Genomic DNA, 20,157 nt, shown 5'->3' with positions numbered 1-20,157 from the left:
AGATCTGAATATGGCGTAGGAAAATTTTGAATTTTTGCTACGTTACCCTACAGTGGCATCCGAGCCAGGTTTTCTATGCGTAGATTCTTTGCACGAGTAGAACACAAAAGGTTGTGGGTGCTGATTTTGTCAATTGCTTGCCGCTACTAGTCTTATTCTTTTCCGGCGGTATTGTGGGATGAAGCGGCCCGGACCGACCTTACACGTACACTTACGTGAGACAGGTTCCACCAGCTAACATGCACTAGGCGCATAAGGTGGCTAGCGGGTGTCTGTCTCTCCCACTCTAGTCGGATTGGATTTTATGAAAAGGGTCCTTATGAAGGGTAAATAGCTTTGGCATAGCATCGTTGTGGCTGTCATGTAGGTAAGAAGGCGTTCTTGCTAGAAACTCAAATCAGCCTCGTAAAACTTGCAACAACAATTAGAGGACGTCGAACTTGGTTTTGCAGGGTTTGACATGTGATGTGATATGGCCAAAGGATGTGATTTTACATGTGTGATGTATGAGATGATCATGTTCTTGTAATAGGATTCATGACTTGCATGTCGATAAGTATGACAATCGGCAGGAGCCATAGGAGTTGTCTTAATTTATTGTATGAGATGCAACACCATGTGTTTACTACTTTTACTTCATTGCTAACGGTTAGCTGTAGTAGTAGTAGTAGTTGGCGTGACGACTTCACAGAGACACGATGATGGAGATCATGATGACGGAGATCATGGTGGTACGCCGGTGACGATGATGATCATGCGATGCTCGAAGATGGAGATCGAAGGAGCAAAGATGATAATGGCCATATCATGTCACTATATGATTGCATGTGATGTTTATCTTGTTTTTCATCTTATTGCTTAGAACGACGGTAGCATCATAAGATGATCCCTCACAAAATTTCGAGAATGTATTCCCCTAAGTGTGCATCGTTGTGAAGGATCATTGTCTTGAAGCACCACGTGATGATCGGGTGTGATAGATTCTAACGTTCGCATACAATGGGTGTAAGCCAGATTTACACACGCGAAACACTTAGGTTGACTCGATGAGCTTAGCATGTATAGACATGACCTCGAGTACGAGAGACCGAAAGGTCGAACATGAGTCGTATGGTTGAATACGATCAGCATGAAGTTGCTCACCATCGACGACTAGTCTGTCTCACGTGATGATCGCACACGGGTTAGTCGACATGGATCATGTATCACTTAGATGACTAGAGGGATGTCGATTTAAGTGGGAGTTCATACTTAATTTGATTAGATGAACTTAATTATCATGAACTTAGTCTAAAAGTTGTCTTTACAAATATTGTAGATCCAATGGCCAACGCACCTGTCAACCTCAATTTCAACGCGTTCCTAGAGAAAAACAAGCTGAAAGATGATGGTAGCAACTATGCGGAGTGGGTCCGCAACTTGAAGCTCATCCTCATTGCATCCAAGAAGGCTTATGTCCTTGATGCGCCGCTAGGTGAACCTCGTGTTCCAGCGGCAGCCCAAGATGTTCAGAACGTCTGGCAGACGCTGAGTGATGACTACTCTCTCGTTAGGTGTGGCATGCTCTACAGTTTAGAAACGGGGCTCCAAAGGCGTTTTGAGCAACACGAAGCATATGAGATGTTCCAAGAGCTGAAGCTAGTTTTTCAAGCTCATGCCTGTGTAGAGAGATATGAAGTCTCCTACAAGTTCTTTAGTTGTAAGATGGAGGAGAAGAGTTCTGTTAGTGACCATATACTCAGAATGTCTGGGTTGCACGGTCGTCTGACTCAGCTTGGAGTCGAACTTCCAGATGACGCTGTAATTGATAGAATCCTCCAGTATCTCCCACCAAGCTACAAGGGTTTTGTGCTGAAATACAACATGCAAGGGATGGAGAAGACCATTCCCGAGTTGTACTCGATGCTAAAATCTGCAGAAGTAGAAATCAAGAAAGAGCATCAAGTGTTGATGGTCAATAAGACCACCAGTTTCAAGAAGGGCAAGGGTAAAAAGAACTTCAAGAAAGACGGCAAAGCCGTTGCCGCGCCCGGTAAGCCAGATACCGGTAAGAATAAAAAGAATGGACCCAAGCCTAAGACTGAGTGCTTCTATTGCAAGGGAAAGGGTCACTGGAAGCGGAACTGCCCCAAGTACTTAGACGATAAGAAGGCCGGCAACATCAAAGGTATATGTGATATACATGTTATTGATTTCTATCTTACCAGCACTCGTAGCAGCTCCTGGGTATTTGATACCGGTGTTGTTGCTCACATTTGCAACTCAAAGCAGGAACTGTGGAATAAATGGAGGCTGGCCAAGGACGAGGTGACGATGCGCATCGGGAATGGCTCCAAGGTCGATGTGATCGTCGTCGGCACGCTACCTCTACATCTACCTTCAGGATTAGTTTTAAACCTTAATAATTGTTATTTAGTACCAGCTTTGAGCATGAACATTGTATCAGGGTCTTGCTTAATGCGAGACGGCTACTCATTTAAGTCAGAGAATACTGGTTGTTCTATTTATATGAGTCATATGTTTTATGGTCATGCTCCGCTGGTGAATGGTTTATTCTTGATGAATCTCAATTGTGATGTTACACATATTCATAGTGTGAATACCAAAGGATGTAAAATAGATAATGATAGTCCCACATACTTGTGGCACTGCCGCCTTGGTCATATCGATGTTAAGCACATGAAGAAACTCCATACTGATGGACTGTTAGAGTCTCTTGACTTTGAATCATTTGACACATGCGAACCGTGCCTCATGGGCAAGATGACTAAGACTCCACTCTCAGGAATAATGGAGAGAGCAACCGACTTATTGGAAATAATACATATTGATGTGTGTGGTCCAATGAACGTTGAAGCTCGCGGTGCCTATCGTTATGTGCTCACTCTCACCGATGATTTGAGTAGGTATGGGTATATCTACTTGATGAAGCACAAATCTGAGACGTTTGAAAAGTTCAAGGAATTTTAGAGTGAGGTTGAGAATAACGTGACAGGAAAATAAAGTGTCTACGATATGATCGTGGAGGAGAATATTTGAGTCACGAGTTTGGCACACACCTAAGGAAATGTGGAATTGTTTCACAACTAACGCCACCTCGCACACTGCAACGTAACGGAGTGTCTGAACATCGTAATCGCACTTTATTAGATATGGTGCGATCTATGATGTCTCTTACCGACTTACCGCCATCATTTTGGGGATACGCATTGGAAACTGCAGCATTCACTTTAAATAGGGCACCGTCTAAATCCGTTGAGACGACACCGTATGAATTACGGTTTGGCCAGAAACCTATGCTGTCGTTTCTAAAAGTTTGGGGCTGCGAAGCTTATGTGAAGAAACTTCAACCAGAGAAGCTCGAACCCAAAGCGGAGAAATGCGTATTCATAGGATACCCTAAAGAAACTATTGGGTATACCTTCTATCTTAGATCCGAAGGTAAAATCTTTGTTGCCAAGAACGGATCCTTTCTAGAGAAAGAGTTTCTTTCGAAAGAAGTAAGTGGGAGGGAAGTAGAACTTGATGAGGTAATTGTACACCCTCTTGAATCGGAGAGTAGCGCAACGCGGGAAATTGTTCCTGTGGCGCCTACGCCAACTGAAGAGGAAGTTAATGATGATGATCATGAAGTTTCGGATCAAGTTGCTACTGAACCACGAAGGTCCACAAGGGTACGTTCTGCACCACAGTGGTATGGCAACCATGTCATGGAAATCATGTTGTTAGACAACGGTGAACCTTCAAACTATGAAGAAGCGATGGCGGGCCCGGATTCCAACAAATGGCTTGAGGCCATGAAATCCGAGATAGGATCCATGTATGAGAATAAAGGATGGACTTTGGTGGACTTGGCCGATGATCGGCGAGCCATAGAAAATAAATGGATCTTCAAGAAGAAGACTGACTCAAACGGTAATGTGACCGTTTATAAAGATCGACTTGTCGTAAAGTGTTTTTGACAAATTCAAGGAGTTGACTACAATGAGACTTTCTCTCCCGTAGCGAAGCTAAAGTCAGTCCGAATCATGTTAGCAATTGCCGCTTTTCATGATTATGAAATTTGGGAAATTGACATCAAAACAGCGTTCCTTAACGGATATCTTAAGGAAGAGTTGTATATGATACAACCAGAAGGTTTTGTCGATCCTAAGAGTGCTAATAAGGTATGCAAGCTCCAACGCTCCATCTATTGGTTGGTGCAAGCATCTCGGAGTTGGAACATTCGCTTTAATGAGATGATTAAAGCGTTTGGGTTCATACAGGTTTGTGGAGAAGCCTGTCTATACAAGAAAGTGAGTGGGAGCTCTGTAGCTTTTCTCATACTATATGTGGATGACATATAATTGATGGGGAATGATATAGAATTATTGGAGAGCATAAAGGCCTACTTGAATAAAAGTTTTTCAATGAAGGACCTTGGTGTAACATCCCAATTTTCTTAAATTCGGATGTTAATAGATCATTCATATGCATCTCATATTTTTATGCATTATTTGTTCTTCTAAAAATTTTATTCATTATGTGACTGCGGGCAATTTATTGGAGTGGAGATAATATGACTTCTCCCTTGTCAAATTAAAGTGCATAATGTTTCGAATATTATTTGGAGTTATCTCATTTGGTTTTGGAAACTTTATAATCTTTCAAATTATTTTTAGTGGGGTTTTTAAATGCGCTTTGTGTGGCCTATTGGCTAAAAGCTATTTTCAAAAGTTTGCATTAGGTGGAACTAGGTTTCCTTTATTATTTATTAGGGGATTTATTTTATACTTATATATATGTTTCTATATTAGCATTTTAATATATATATATATATATATATATATATATATGTATATATATATATTGCTATATGCATATGTATTTTTTTTATATACATATGTATATATATTTGTATACGTATATCGTTATTATTTTTTTCTGTTTGTTTTTCTTTAAAAAGGTATTTTTTAGATTTTTTTTTGTAGTTTTATTAAAAAAACTAACTGGGCCAAGCCAGCTGGCTAAGCCAGCCAGCCCGGCCAGATCGCTACGGGTGCCCCAGGTGGCCAGGCTCCACCGAGCCTCCTTCGCTCCACGCACCGAGGCCAGCTCCCCATGTTCCCCACAGCCTCCATGCCAAGAGCCAGGCTCCTGCCAACTCCACCCTGGCCAGCGAGCCTTTGCCCACGAGCCCGAGGCCAGCGGCCAGGATCCCCACGTGCCTAGCACCCCAGCGATTCCATCGCTCCAGCCAACGAGAGGAGCCAGCGCCCCAAGGACAGCAGCCTCGCCCCGAACGAGTCCCAGGTACCCCAGCACTCCACGCCACCTCGCCAGGCTCCAGGAACCGAGCCGCACCCGTATTCCATCCCGAGCTGGACTCCTCCTCCCGAGGGAATAAGTCCCAGGGACCGAAGCCCCCATGAACCGTAGCCCTTTCGCCTGAGAGCTGCAGCCCGATTTTACCCTGTCACCCCATCTCTTCTAGATCGCAGAGGAGCCGCCCCTCACCGCGCCGACGCCGAAGCCGCCACCGCCGGAGCACCTCACCATCCACCGGAGTTCGCGAAGCCGTTCACCGGAGTTTGTGCAAGTCACCGGAGTTTGTCCGACCGCCACCGGAGAAGCACCATCGGAAGCACCACACCGAGACGGTTCCGTTTTCCTCGCTGTTCGTGGTGAGAACGCACGCACGAGCCGATTCATCAAACCCCGATGAACAGCTTCAGGACGAAATATAATCTGTTTTAAATCTGTTTTTAGCTCTGTCAGATTCCCGGTATAATTTTGAAACGCATTTATCTTTTTACTCGTAACTCCGATTCAGGAAATTCTTTTTCCTGTGGTCTCGTATTGATGAGGAGAACATGTTAGAACCAGTAATTTTCAGTTTTACGAAAATTAATTTTTTTTGTTAAAACAGATTTATTTTATAACTACCGGAGGCCATATTTTGCAAACCGTTCATCCGGTTTAGTTGATTCTTTTTGCGTTGTCATCGTATCAGCATGTAGATGATTTTATACCTGCTGCCATGCTATTTATGCTTTGGTTTTAAACAAGTTGTTTTATTGCCGATGGTTTTATTTGGTGTTATGTGATTGTGGTGATTGATTGGTGTGATTGTTTGCAACGTGTAGATTGTGCGGAGTGCGACTCAAACTATTGTCAGGAGTGTGACTTTTTGAACCAGAATCAAGGCAAGTTACATGTTGATCATCCTTTACCTATTATTTTTCTATGCATGTAGTATTATACCACCCTATGAAAATTATGCATGTATAGGAAGATTATTATTGCTATGCTATTGAGCTATATCCCCTCGTCGTTGAAGATCGTGTTAGATATATTTTGCTACGCTATGTAGACGGGGATTGGTTTCTGTATTCATTGAGTTTATGTGAGGATTACTACATAATAAATTGAGTAGTAATTCAGGATATAATACACCTGTGGGCGGATATGGTATTGCTGGGTGGTTTCAAGAACATCATGGTTTCTACCCTCTGAATGTAAGTGGAATGCCGCCCAGGTTCAAAAAGATCAAACAGACTTAGTGACTAGTAGCTTCCTTGTGCGACCACTGGTTATTATGGGCTCTGGCTCAGTTGATCAGTCATGGAAACCTTACCCGGATGTGCCAGCTGATGTAGCTATGATAGGTGGGATGGGCCTCCTGTGGGACTAGGTGACTGCTTCTGCAAGACTTCGTCTCAATCTTCGGGTTGGGTCCAGTGGGTATAGCGTACTAACCTCTGCAGAGTGTATAAACTAATCATGATTAGCCGTGTCCCCGGTTATGGACAATTTTGAGCAGCTAGGCCATTACAGTTGTTGGATGATCTTGTCAGATGACACACTTAATAAGACTTGGTGGGAAACTTAATGATGGTAATAGGTTGGAGTTGGAGATGCCAATTCAACCATATGTGAGTTATTGTAGCAAACAAACTAAAACTTGACTATTAGGTAGTTGTGAGGATAAAATCAGCTTTCTGCAAAATAACCATCAGCCTTTCTCTTGTTATACTATGCATATACATGTAGGTCTCTTATATTACTTTTCCTGTGTAACTTGCCAATACATTCAAAGTATTGACCTATATGGCTGCAACGTATCATGTTGCAGGATATTTAGACGAGGAGTAAGGTACCGTTAGGGTCGCGAGTCTTCACTCAACATCGCCAGTGGGCTGTGATGGGACTCATCGTTATTATTCTACTACTTTTCCGCTGTTTGATAGAATAAAGCTAGCTAAGTGCTATGCAGATTGTTATATTTTATAAATTCTGGATCATACGTTATTATAAATGATGCACTTGCTATATCTGGTTTTCATCTATACTGTGTGTGCTAGCGAGTCGATCCAGGGACTAGCATAGTAAAGCATAGAGACTCAAATCCTTCGAGGTTTGGTCGTTACAGATGGTATCAGAGCAATGCGTTGACTGTAGGTCGTGACCCTAGAAAATGGATTAGAAAAGCCATAGGAGTGAAAATTTATTCTATTAACTTTGTCTACATCTTACTCTTTCATTAGACAACCACTCTAGTATCTTGACCAGCTTAAGTAGGAACTAGTGCTAAGACCACCACTTATCTTTGTTTTTATTGCGATATTAACGAGTTAGCATATCTGTTTATGCCCGCTTTGTGGCATGACGATACTAGGTTGCTTGCTTGATTGTTATTTTGCTTGTTTGTTAAATTAGGATCTTGTCGGAATTATTCGACTATATATATAGATATGCTTGATTATTGTTATGCTTGTTTGTGTTATTGCTATGTTGTTTTATTGCCTCATATACATTACCTTGATCATAATATGCATATGGGTAGAATATCTATATTCCTCTAGACCTATTCTGTCTATTACTCATCTATTCTTTCCAACCAAAACCCTTAGTATGCCTATTAGAGTGAGTTCCCCAGGAGCTGAGATGATAGCAGGTGTTGGTTGTCATCAGTTAAACTTGTCTATTGGGAAGCATGAGTTCCCTACAGATTTGTTCATATTGAAGTCACAAGGTCTGGATATTATTTTGGGTATGGATTGGTTACATTTATATGAAGGAGTTATCGATTGTGCTAGTAGATCTATTTCTCTCAGTGCACCAGGAGGGAAGAGAATCAAATATGTATGTAAGTACTAGCATAAGAGGATGCAGGTGAACTCTCTTAAGGGGGGTAGCCTGGAAGAGGTGCCAGTTGTGAAGGATTATCCAGATGTGTTTCACGTATCCCAGCTGGAGAAGTGTCATGCCGAGATGGCAGATGTTCCTTTGAGAGATACAATGCCACTTGAGGCAATTCAGTTGGAGACTGACTTGACGTATGAGGAGAAGCCTGTTAAGATTCTAGAGACAGCAGAGAGAGTTACTCGCACCAAGACAATCAGGTTATGCAAAGTTCAGTGGGATCATCATACCGAAGAAGAGGCTACTTGGGAACGAGAGGAGGATCTCAAGCAGGACTACCCACACCTATTTGCTAGCCAACCCGAATCTCGAGGGCGAGATTCATCTTAAGGGGGGTAGGTTTGTAACATCTCAATTTTCTTAAATTCGGATGTTAATAGATCATTCATATGCATCTCATATTTTTATGCATTCTTTGTTCTTCTGAAAATTTTATTCATTATGTGACTGCGGGCAATTTATTGGAGTGGAGATAATATGACTTCTCCCCTTTCGAATTAAAGTGCATAATGTTTCGAATATTATTTGGAGTTATCTCATTTGGTTTTGGAAACTTTATAATCTTTCAAATTATTTTTAGTGGGGTTTTTCAATGCGCTTTGTGTGGCCTATTGCATAAAAGCTATTTTCAAAAGTTTGCATTAGGTGGAACTAGGTTTCCTTTAGTATTTATTAGGGGATTTATTTTATACTTATATATATGTTTATATATTAGCATTTTAATATATATATATCTATATGTATATATATATATCGCTATATGCGTATGTATTTTTTTATATACATATGTATATATATTTGTATACGTATATCGTTATTATTATTTTTCTGTTTGTTTTTCTTTAAAAAATATTATTTAGATTTTTTTTTGTAGTTTAATTAAAAAAAACTAACTGGGACAAGCCAGCTGGCTAAGCCAGCCAACCCGCCCAGATCGCTACGGGTGCCCCAAGTGGCCAGGCTCCACCGAGCCTCCTTCGCTCCACGCACCGAGGCCAGCTCCCCACGTGCCCCACAGCCTCCATGCCACGAGCCAGGCTCCTGCCAGCTCCACCCTGGCCAGCGAGCCTTTGCCCACAAGCCCGAGGCCAGCAGCCAGGATCCCCACGTGCCTAGCACCCCAGAGATTCCATCGCTCCAGCCAACGAGAGGAGCCAGCGCACCACCAGGCTCCCATCACCCCAGGGACAGCAGCCTCGCCCCGAACGAGTCCCAGGTACCCCAGCACTCCACGCCACCTCGCCAGGCTCCAGGAACCGAGCCGCACCCGTATTCCATCCCGAGCTAGACTCCTCCTCCCGAGGGAATAAGTCCCAGGGACCGAAGCCCCCATGAACCGTAGCCCTTTCGCCTGAGAGCTGTAGCCCGATTTTCCCTTGTCACCCCATCTCGTCTAGATCGCAGAGAAGCCGCCCCTCACCGTGCCGACGCCGGAGCAGCCATCGCCGGAGCACCTCACCATCCACCGGAGTTCTCGAAGCCGTTCACCGGAGTTTGCGCACGTCACCGGAGTTTGTCCGACTGCCATCGGAGAAGCACCATCGGAGGCACCACACCGAGACGGATCCTTTTTCCCCGCTGTTCGTGGTGAGAACGCACGCACGAGCCGATTCATCAAACCCCGATGAACAGCTTCAGGACGAAATATAATCTGTTTTAAATCTGTTTTTAGCTCTGTCAGATTCCCGGTATAATTTTGAAACGCGTTTATCTTTTTACTCGTAACTCCGATTCAGGAAATTCTTTTTCCTGTGATCTCGTATTGATGAGGAGAACATGTTAGAACTAGTAATTTTCAGTTTTACGAAAATTAATTTTTTTTGTTAAAACAGATTTACTTTAGAACTACCGGAGGCCATATTTTGCAAACCGTTCATCCGGTTTAGTTGATTCTTTTTGCGTTGTCATCGTAGCAGCATGTAGATGATTTTATACCTGCCGCCATGCTATTTATGCTTTGGTTTTAAACAAGTTGTTTTATTGACGATGGTTTTATTTGGTGTTATGTGATTGTGGTGATTGATTGGTGTGATTGTTTGCAACGTGTAGATTGTGCGGAGTGCGACGCAAACTATTGTCAGGAGTGTGACTTTTTGAACCAGAATCAAGGCAAGTTACATGTTGATCATCCTTTACCTATTATTTTTCTATGCATGTAGTATTATACCACCCTATGAAAATTATGCATGTATAGGAAGATTATTATTGCTATGCTATTGAGCTATATCCCCTCGTCATTGAAGATCGTGTTAGATATATTTTGCTATGCTATGTAGACGGGGATTGGTTTCTGTATTCATTGAGTTTATGTGAGGATTACTACAAAATAAATTGAGTAGCAATTCAGGATATAATACACCTCTGGGCGGATATGGTATTGCTGGGTGGTTTCAAGAACATCATGGTTTCCACCCTCTGAATGTAAGTGGAATGTCGCCCAGGTTCAAAAAGATCAAACAGACTTAGTGACTAGTAGCTTCCTTGTGCGACCACTGGCTATTATGGGCTCTGGCTTAGTTGATCAGTCGTGGAAACCTTACCCGGATGTGCCAGCTGATGTAGCTATGATAGGTGGGATGGGCCTCCTGTGGGACTAGGTGACTGCTTCTGAAAGACTTCGTCTCAATCTTCGGGTTGGGTCCAGTGGGTACAGCGTACTAACCTCTGCAGAGTGTATAAACTAATCATGATTAGCCGTGTCCCCGGTTATGGACAATTTTGAGCAGCCAGGCCATTACAGTTGTTGGATGATCTTGTCAGATGACACACTTAATAAAACTTGGTGGGAAACTTAATGATGGTAATAGGTTGGAGTTGGAGATGCCAATTCAACCATATGTGAGTTATTGTAGCAAAGAAACTAAAACTTGACTATTAGGTAGTTGTGAGGATAAAATCAGCTTTCTGCAAAATAACCATCAGCCTTTCTCTTGTTATACTATGCATATATATAGGTCTGTTATATTACTTTTCCTGTGTAACTTGTCAATACATTCAAAGTATTGACCTATATGGCTGCAACGTATCATGTTGCAGGATATTCAGACGAGGAGTAAGGTACCGTTAGGGTCGCGAGTCTTCACTCAACATCGCCAGTGGGCTATGATGGGACTCATCGTTATTATTCTACTACTTTTCTGATGTTTGATAGAATAAAGCTAGCTAAGTGCTATGCAGATTGTTATATTTTATAAATTCTGGATCATACGTTATTATAAATGGCACTTGCTATATCTGGTTTTCATCCATACCGTGTGTGCTAGCGAGTCGATCCAGGGACTAGCACAGTAAAGCACAGAGACTCAAATCCTTCGAGGTTCGGTCGTTACACTTGGAGAAGCTGCATACATATTAGGCATCAAGATCTATAGAGATAGATCGAGACGCCTCATAGGTCTTTCACAAAGTACATATCTTGACAAGATATTGAAGAAGTTCAATATGGAAAACTCAAAGAAGGGGTTCTTTCCAGTTTTGCAAGGTAAGAGATTGAGTAAGCCTCAGTCGCCGACCACGGCAGCAAATAAAGAGAATATGAGTATTGTCCCCTACACTTCAGCCGTAGGCTCTCTAATGTATGCCATGTTGTGTACCAGACCTAATATAAACCTTGCCATAAGTTTGGTAGGGAGGTACCAAAGTGATCCTGGTATGGAACACTGGATAGCGGTCAAGAATATCCTTAAGTACCTGAAAAGGACTAAGGAGATGTTTCTCGTTTATGGAGGTGACGAAGAGCTCGTCGTAAAGGGTTACGCTGATGCTAGCTTCGACACAGATCCAGATGACTCTAAGTCACAAACTGGATACGTGTATGTTTTGAATGGCGGGGCAATGAGCTGGTGCAGCAGCAAGCAAGACGTCATGGCAGCATCTACATGTGAAGCGGAGTACATAGCTTCTTCGGAAGCGGCTCATGAAGGGATCTGGATGAAGGAGTTCATCACTGACCTTGGAGTGGTTCCAAGTGTGTCAGGTCCGATGACACTCTTTTGTGATAACACTCGAGCCATTGCCATAGCCAAGGAGCCCAGATTTCACCGAAAGACCAAGCACATCCAACGCCGCTACAACTCCATCCAGGACCAGGTCCAGAGAGGAGTCATAGATATTTGTAAAGTACACATGGATCTGAATATTGCAGACCCGTTGACTAAACCTCTTCCACGAGCAAAACATGATCAACACCACAATGCTATGGGTGTTCGATACATCACAATGTAACTAGATTATTGACTCTAGTGCAAGTGGGAGACTGTTGGCAATATGCCCTAGAGGCAATAATAAAATGGTTATTATCATATTACCTTGTTCATGATAATCATCTATTGTTCATGCTATAATTGTATTAACAGGAAACAGTAATACATGTGTGAATGAATAGATCACAATGTGTCCCTAGCAAGCATCTAGTTGGCTAGCTTGTTGATCAATAGATGATCATGGTTTCCTGGTCATGGACATTGGATGTCATTGATAACGGGATCACATCATTAGAAGAATGATGTGATGGACAAGACCCAATCCTAAGCATAGCACTAGATCGTGTTGTTCGTATGCTAAGCTTTCTAATCTCAAGTATCCTTTCCTTCGACCGTGAGATTGTGCAACTCCCGGATATCGTAGGAGTGCTTTGGGTGTATCAAACGTCACAACATAACTGGGTGACTATAAAGGTTCACTACGGGTATCTCCGAAAGTGTCTGTTGGGTTGGCATGAATCGAGACCGGGATTTGTCACTCCCTGTGACGGAGAGGTATCTCTCGGCCCACTCGGTAGAACATCATCATAATAAGCTCAGTGTGACTAAGGAGTTAGTCACGGGATGATGTGCTACAGAACGAGTAAAGAGACTTATCGGTAACAAGATTGAACAAGGTATAGGTATACCGACGATCGAATCTCGGATAAGTTCTATACCGATAGACAAAGGGAATTGTATACGGGATTGATTGAATCCTTGACATCGTGGTTCATCCGATGAGATCATCATGAAACATGAGGGAGCCACCATGGGTATCCATAACCCACTGATGGTTATTGTCCGGAGAGGTGTCTCGGTCATGTCTGCATGCCTCCCGAACCCGTAGGGTCTACACACTTAAGGTTCGATGACGCTAGGGTTACACGGAATTTTTATACGAGGTTACCGAAGGTTGTTCGGAGTCCCGAATGAGATCCCGGACATCACGAGGAGCTCCAAAATGGTCCGGAGGTAAAGATTGATATATAGGATGGATGGATTTGGACGCCGAAAATGTTTCGGGCACCACCAACAACGTGTCGGGACCACCGGAAGGGTTTCAGAGGCCCACCGGGAGGGGCCACAAGCCCCAGGAGGCTACATGGGCCAAGTGTGGGAGGGAACCAGCCCATGGGTGGGCTGGTGCACCCCCCACACCCAGCCCAAGGCGGCTAGAGAAGGGAAGGGGTAAACCCTAAGTCAGGTGGGCCTAAGGCCAACCAGGGGTGCGCCACCCCCCCCCCCCTCTCCCCTCCTGGCCGCCACCTCCAGCCCCGTCTAGGGCTGCCGCACCCCTTAGTGGTGGGAACCCTAAGGGGGGCGCCACCCTCCCATTCACCCTATATATAGTGGGGGTTTTGGCCATTGGGACACGGGAATTTCTCTCTCTCTCGGCGCAGCCCTGTCTCTCTTCCTCCTCCTCTCCCACCGTGCTAGGCGAAGCCCTGCCGGGAGACCTCATCGCTCCATCGCCAGCACGCCGTCGTGCTGCCGGAGCTCTTCCCCAACCTCTCCCTCCTCCTTGCTGGATCAAGGTGTGGGAGACGTCACCGGGCTGCATGTGTGTTGAACGCGGAGGTGACGTGGTTCGGCACTAGATCGAAATCGCACCGCGATCTGAATCGCCGCAAGTACGACTCCATTAACCACGTTCTAGCAATGCTTCCGCTTAGCGATCTTCAAAGGTATGAAGATGCTCTCACCCCTCTCTCGTTACTGGTCTCTCCATAGGAAGATTTGAATATGGCTTAGGAAAATTTTGAATTTTTGCTACGTTACCCTACAAAACACCCAAGAGTAACAAGGTTCACAAGGGATTAATGGGGGGAACAACTTTTCTCTTGGTGCAAGTGTAGATTGAGGCCTTCTCCTCCAAAACCTAGAGCATCAACAAGGATTGATGGCCAGGGAGAGAGATCGGGCAAGATTGAGCTTAGGAGCAACAATGGAGCTTTAGGAGGAAGAAAGGTAAAGTCTCTTGGGGGAAAAGGCCTATATGTATAGTGGGAAGAAACTGATCGTTTTCTTCGCACAAGTCGCACCTAAGAGGTGGTACCAAGCACCACAGGCAAATGGACACGACACGGGAGGCGGTAGTTCCGCTAGAGCGGTGCTACCGTTGTGCTCCCAGCAGTACTTCCACTCAACATGGACAACAGGGACCGAAGATACCAAAGGGAAAAACTAAGCGGAAGTAAGGATGAAAGGGGAGAGCGGCAGTATCGGTGGAGTGGTACTACGGCTGCTCCCTGTCTGTGTCAAAACCAACAAATCACAGGTAGGGTGTCCCGAACTATGGACCTTGGATCGATGGGTTGCAGGAGAGAGGGGAGATGGTATTTACCAAGGTTCGGGCCCTCTTGAGGAGGTAAAACCCTACATCCTGCTTGATTATATTGATGTGGATGATGATTATGGAGTTGATCTACCTCGAGATCGTATGAGCTAACCCTAGATGAGACAACTTGCCTACATGGATGATGACCCCCTGTTTATATCGCCACCAAGGGATCTAGGGTTACATAGAACCGTCTTAGTCTACTTTACTTGGACGCCACACCAGTCTTCGACACTTTCCTCCTTGAACGAGATGACCACACAGCCCGCCCTCCAATTAGTATGACCCATTAAGTCAGCCTCTTCATAACAAGCCGACTACTTGAGGACCCCTTAAGCCTGGATTCCCTCTGTAGCCCCCGAACTAGCCTTCAATGCTGATGTGCAGGGTCTTTGGATGCTCGCTCCCAGAGTGTTCGGTTTGCAAGATGAGTCCCCCTGTTTCCTCCGACCACACCTCGGCCAAGTCACGGTTATTGAAGCATCACGGGGCCCACAACTTTTAACTCTGCACAAAGATTAATACCAATTCTCGATTTTCGTGTGCTTTTATAAAGGCAACCGCTTTTAGCTATCCCTAACGGAACCGCTCCCTATAGCAAGAGGAGGTAACACCCTTTATAAACAAATCAAAATCTGTTTCGAGGCTCCATCGCCTCCCGAGCATCACCAAGAAACCCTAGGGCTCCAACACTTCCGGAGTCATGGAAGGTTCATCCTCATGCCTCCTTGGACCCTTCCGGGGGACTGGGCCAGTTGCTCCATTTCCCTTCTCTGTTTGACCGAGCTCGAAACTCAAGGATATCTTCCCCTATCGGACCTTGCGCCCACTCGTGCCTGTCTGGCCTCCGCCAATGACGAAGCCTTCGCGGAAAACTCCCCTTCCCCTCAGAGGGGATAAAGGGGTTGCTTCGTTTCTTTCCTACTATGAGGGGTGGGATTCCCCATTCACCCTTTCCTGAGGGGATTGTTGGATTTCTACAAGTTGAAGCTCCACAATCTCACCCCCGGTTCCATCCTTCACATCTCAAGCTTCGTGGCTTTATGTGAGATGTTCTTGGGTTGTGAGCCCCACTTAGATCTATGGAGAAAGTACTTTTGCATCATTCCCCAAACTAGAGGAACGACAATTCGGGAAGTGGGTGGAGCCGAAGTATGGCGTATAGCCGCCACAGGATACCCGATTGGGACACCGAAGAAGGAGACTGACGAATGGTCGTCAGAGTGGTTTTATATCGAGGGCGTTCCACTGTTCGAACCAATTCGGAGAGGCCTTCCCGAATACTCCAAGGCCCCTTTAAAGAAGCGATTCACCTAGCGGTCGAAGAGCTCTTCCCAAGAGGAGAGCTCCAAAATGAAGCGCATATCCTCCAAGGTGAGGGTACTTACTCATGGTGGGCTGACTATTATTTACGTGATGGCCGTGGCGATTACCCGGTGCGTCGAACCGCTCCAACAATGTACACATCCTTTGTGGCGCTACAGTGGGACGAGCGATTCTACCCTATCCAGATGACAGGGACCGGACGATCAGAAGGCCTTGGCAGCCATTCTAGCCGATTTCTTCAAGAGGGAAAAAGAATATTTTGCCCGCCTCACCCCCAAGGACGGATATTCGGCATACAACCCCATTGAATGGGTAAGGTTCACATCCACAGTTTGGGTATTTATGCCTGTTATTGCTAACTTATAACACCTACCCCCTCTTTGCACACTTGGAGGCACTGGATCTAGACGGTAAACTATCCCATAGCCCAGCGTGAGGACTTCGCCCGTGACGATGACCCCCGATTTCACGAAGACCCAGAGATTTCGATTATGTTTGAGGATGGGTGCTTTATCAAGAGAGCGTTGATGAGAAGAAGGTGGCCCTTATAGCCGACAACCCCAGGTCCCTTCCATCTTCAGGGAGCAAGAGGAAAATGACTTCCCGACAAGGGGTCGTGCCCAGGGGTCGCCGGAGCACACACCGGACTGCTCCTCAGGCCAAGCCCGTCGGGTTTTCGTCAAACGAGAACAGAATCCCCGAACAAGAGGCGGCGAAAGAAAATACGTTAGCTGCCCCTTCGGCCAAGAGGTATATAGATCAATCCTTATCCCTTACGGTAGTGATTTTCCTCTTAAATGTTCATGACCCTTAGGCGACCAATTCAGGAGACGTGCGCAACCTTCCCCGTGCGAGAACGGCGTCGAGGTATTGGGTAGTCAACAAAACCCAAAATCTTTGGCTGACACAGGAGTCCCGAACACAGGCCCGCTCCTTGAAGGTTCGAACGGGTTATCGGTGACTGACACCGAATACGAAAGCGTGATGAATCATCGGTAGTGGAAGAAGTCATTGTATCATCCAGTGTTTTCCAAGCAAGAGTTTAATGCTCTCAACTCGGCTCATGCATACCTTGGAGCTGCATGAATCGGCTTTAAAGAAGTGGCAGGGAAAATGTCTGCCCATCTGCACGTAAGTCATCGATGTTCCTATACCCGAACAAAAGTTTGGACCTAGTATCCCCCGATCCCTAATTTGGGCGGGGTGGCTGAATTAAGGATCAACTTAACATCGTGCCAATTTGTATGCTTTAAAGCAGGAAAACGAAAAATTATCCAAAGATTTTCAACTAAGCCAAGCGGATCTACAAGTTAGCACGACCCAAGTGGAGGATGTGAAAAAATTCACTAGAGAAGCCCATGGTAAGGGAATTTATTTGAGATGTGCTAAATATCCTTTTTTGTTTATAATAACAAAGAATTTTTTTATAGCATGTGAATCAGTAAGCCAAATGCAAAAGGATTTGGATGCATCTCGAGATTCGCAGCGGTACGCCGAACCTCGGCATGAATCCGGTCATCGCATATTGAAATGATGTCGTGAGGAAAAGAACGATCTCAAAGAAGAGAATAAAAAACAAGCTGGGGAAATTGAGAGTTTAAATTTCAATTGGCACAAACCCGAGAATAGAATCAAAAATTGAAGGGCGGCGTATCCTGTAAGTAAAACTCCGACGTCTAAGGGATCACAGTTTTATTGCGTTGATCGTGAAAATGTGTGCCTCTTTTTTATTAGGTCTCTTAACCGGGCGTCTTGGAGAGGAAGCCAATTCCTTTCGGGGGCGTGCTGAAGGAACTACCCATTATGCATGATCAGGCTCAAAAAGCTATGTGGAGTATGGTTCGAGCTTTATGGTCAAACCAAAACCCTCTGCAAGGGATGGTCAAGCTTGCCGAGCTATTTAAAGGATCTCGATGACGCTTTGAACTATGGAAGACTTCGGCCTGTCAAAAAGGATCTCGGGAGGTGTGGCCTATGGTGAAGACCCGCTTTGCTCATCTAGATCCTCAGCATATGGCCCGGGTTGGGCCGGCGAGGCCGGATGGGAAAGAAATTGATCTTCACGTGGTGTATAATCAAGTGATGTCTGCCGCACACCTAACGCAAGAGGACTGCACCTTAAATGCAATAATAGATCAACTCGACCAATCGCCAAGCGTGTGATCATATTTAATGTAATATTTGTGCGTTAAGGCACTTCCCTTCATGTTTTGAAAACTCTGTCTTTAACCGGCCATCGGCTTCTACCTTCCATGTTAACAACCGGGCAATGTTTCGTACATTGTATCGTATGACATCGGGAATAAATTTGCGATAACCAGGCAATCCAGCCATGTGGTACTAATAGACAAAGATTACACGGGGGACTATGTTATATTACGATGAGACGTAAGAAACATCTTCCAGAAAAATAAGTTCTTCGATGGGTTCCTTTTTCCGGGTTGCTACACAGGATATAGTCGGTGTGGCCGTTTATCAATGTAATACGGACATCCATCATATACGACAAAAAGTGGCGATTAGATGGACATCGTTCTAGCCAACCAAGTTATATCTTAAGAAACACTAGCTTTTGGCTTTACCCGTCTGAGGTACATATCCGGGCGAACCGGTCGTAGCAATCGCAGTGGTGCTCCCTTTACCCTCTAGTCGAACATATTGGGAATGTAGAGTATAAGCACAGGAGCTAGGCAACCCAGCATTGCAAGGATCTTAAGTCCAATTAATGCATATAATGGTGGGAATCGATGTTGAGTCGAGGTGTATATATAAACAAGTAGGTATGACGAATACATTGATCGGCTTCTAGAGGAAGCCCCTAAGTGATATTTGATCATTCCATTTAACACGGATGTTCTGACAAATGCTCGAGGCAGTTCGGTTAAGCCGAACGCACCATGGGTCCGACTAATAAGCCCTACAAAAGAGAATAAAAAGTTTTCAGCAAAAAGGAAAAAAGACAATAATGGCAAGAAGGTAATGACATTGGTCTAGCCGTAAAAATGCCGAAGACAAGCTGCATTCCACAGGTTCGGCTCGAGGCGGTTATCCTCAGAATTGCGTAGGCGATAAGCTCCTCCCGTTAAGACTTCATCAATTATAAAAGGGCCCTCCCATTTTGGGTAAAGTTTATGCTTCTAATTCTCAAGGAGGCGTAGGACGAGTTCACCCACATTGTATGCCTTTGACCAAACTTTCCGGCTCTGATAGCACCGAGCTTGTTGTTGATAGAAAGCAAATCGGACCACAGCTATGTCGCACTCACCTTCTAGTGCGTCTAAGTCATCTTGCCGATCCATATCAGCCTATTTTTTCTCGTACATACGCACCCGAGGTGCGTCATGTATAATGTCGCAGGGGAGGACCGCTTCAGCCCCGTACACCATAAAAACAATGTGTACCCCGTGGAACGATTCGGGGTGGTACACAATCCCCATAGTACGGAGTCGAGCTCCTCTACCCGTTGGTAGTCGGATTCATGAAGAGAGCGGACCAACAGAGGTTTAATACCGCTCATAATGAGCCCATTGGCTCTTTCGACTTGTCCATTATTCTGTGGATGGTACACGGAGGCATAGTCGAGCTTGATGCCCAAGTTTGCACACCAATATTTTACCTCCTGGGCGGTGAAATTGGATCCGTTGTCTGTTATTATACTATGCGGGACACCATAGTAGTGTACGACACCGGAAATGAATTCGATTACTGGACCGATTTTGGCGGAGCTAACAGGCTTTGCTTCGATCCATTTCGTAAATTTGTCAACCGTAACCAGGAGGTATTTCTTTTTTCTTAGTCCCCTTTAAGTGGGCCGACCATATCCACACCCCACACCACAAAGGGCCATGTTATCGGGATTGTCTGAAGAGTTGTTTGGGGCATGTGACTTTGATTCACAAAGAGTTAACACCCCACACAATGCTGAATGAGTGCGTGGGCGTCCTCCCGGGCCGACAGCCAGAAGAAACCTGCTCGAAAAACCTTGCTGACCAGGGACCGAGCTGCTACATGGTGACCACTCATACCGGCGTGTACTTCGGCCAGAAGGTGCCTTCCCTCCTCCTC

Source organism: Hordeum vulgare, chromosome 6H (genome assembly GCF_904849725.1).
Source record: "Hordeum vulgare subsp. vulgare chromosome 6H, MorexV3_pseudomolecules_assembly, whole genome shotgun sequence".
NCBI classification, from domain to species: Eukaryota; Viridiplantae; Streptophyta; class Magnoliopsida; order Poales; family Poaceae; genus Hordeum; species Hordeum vulgare.
Note: the sequence above shows the minus strand (reverse complement) of the source record.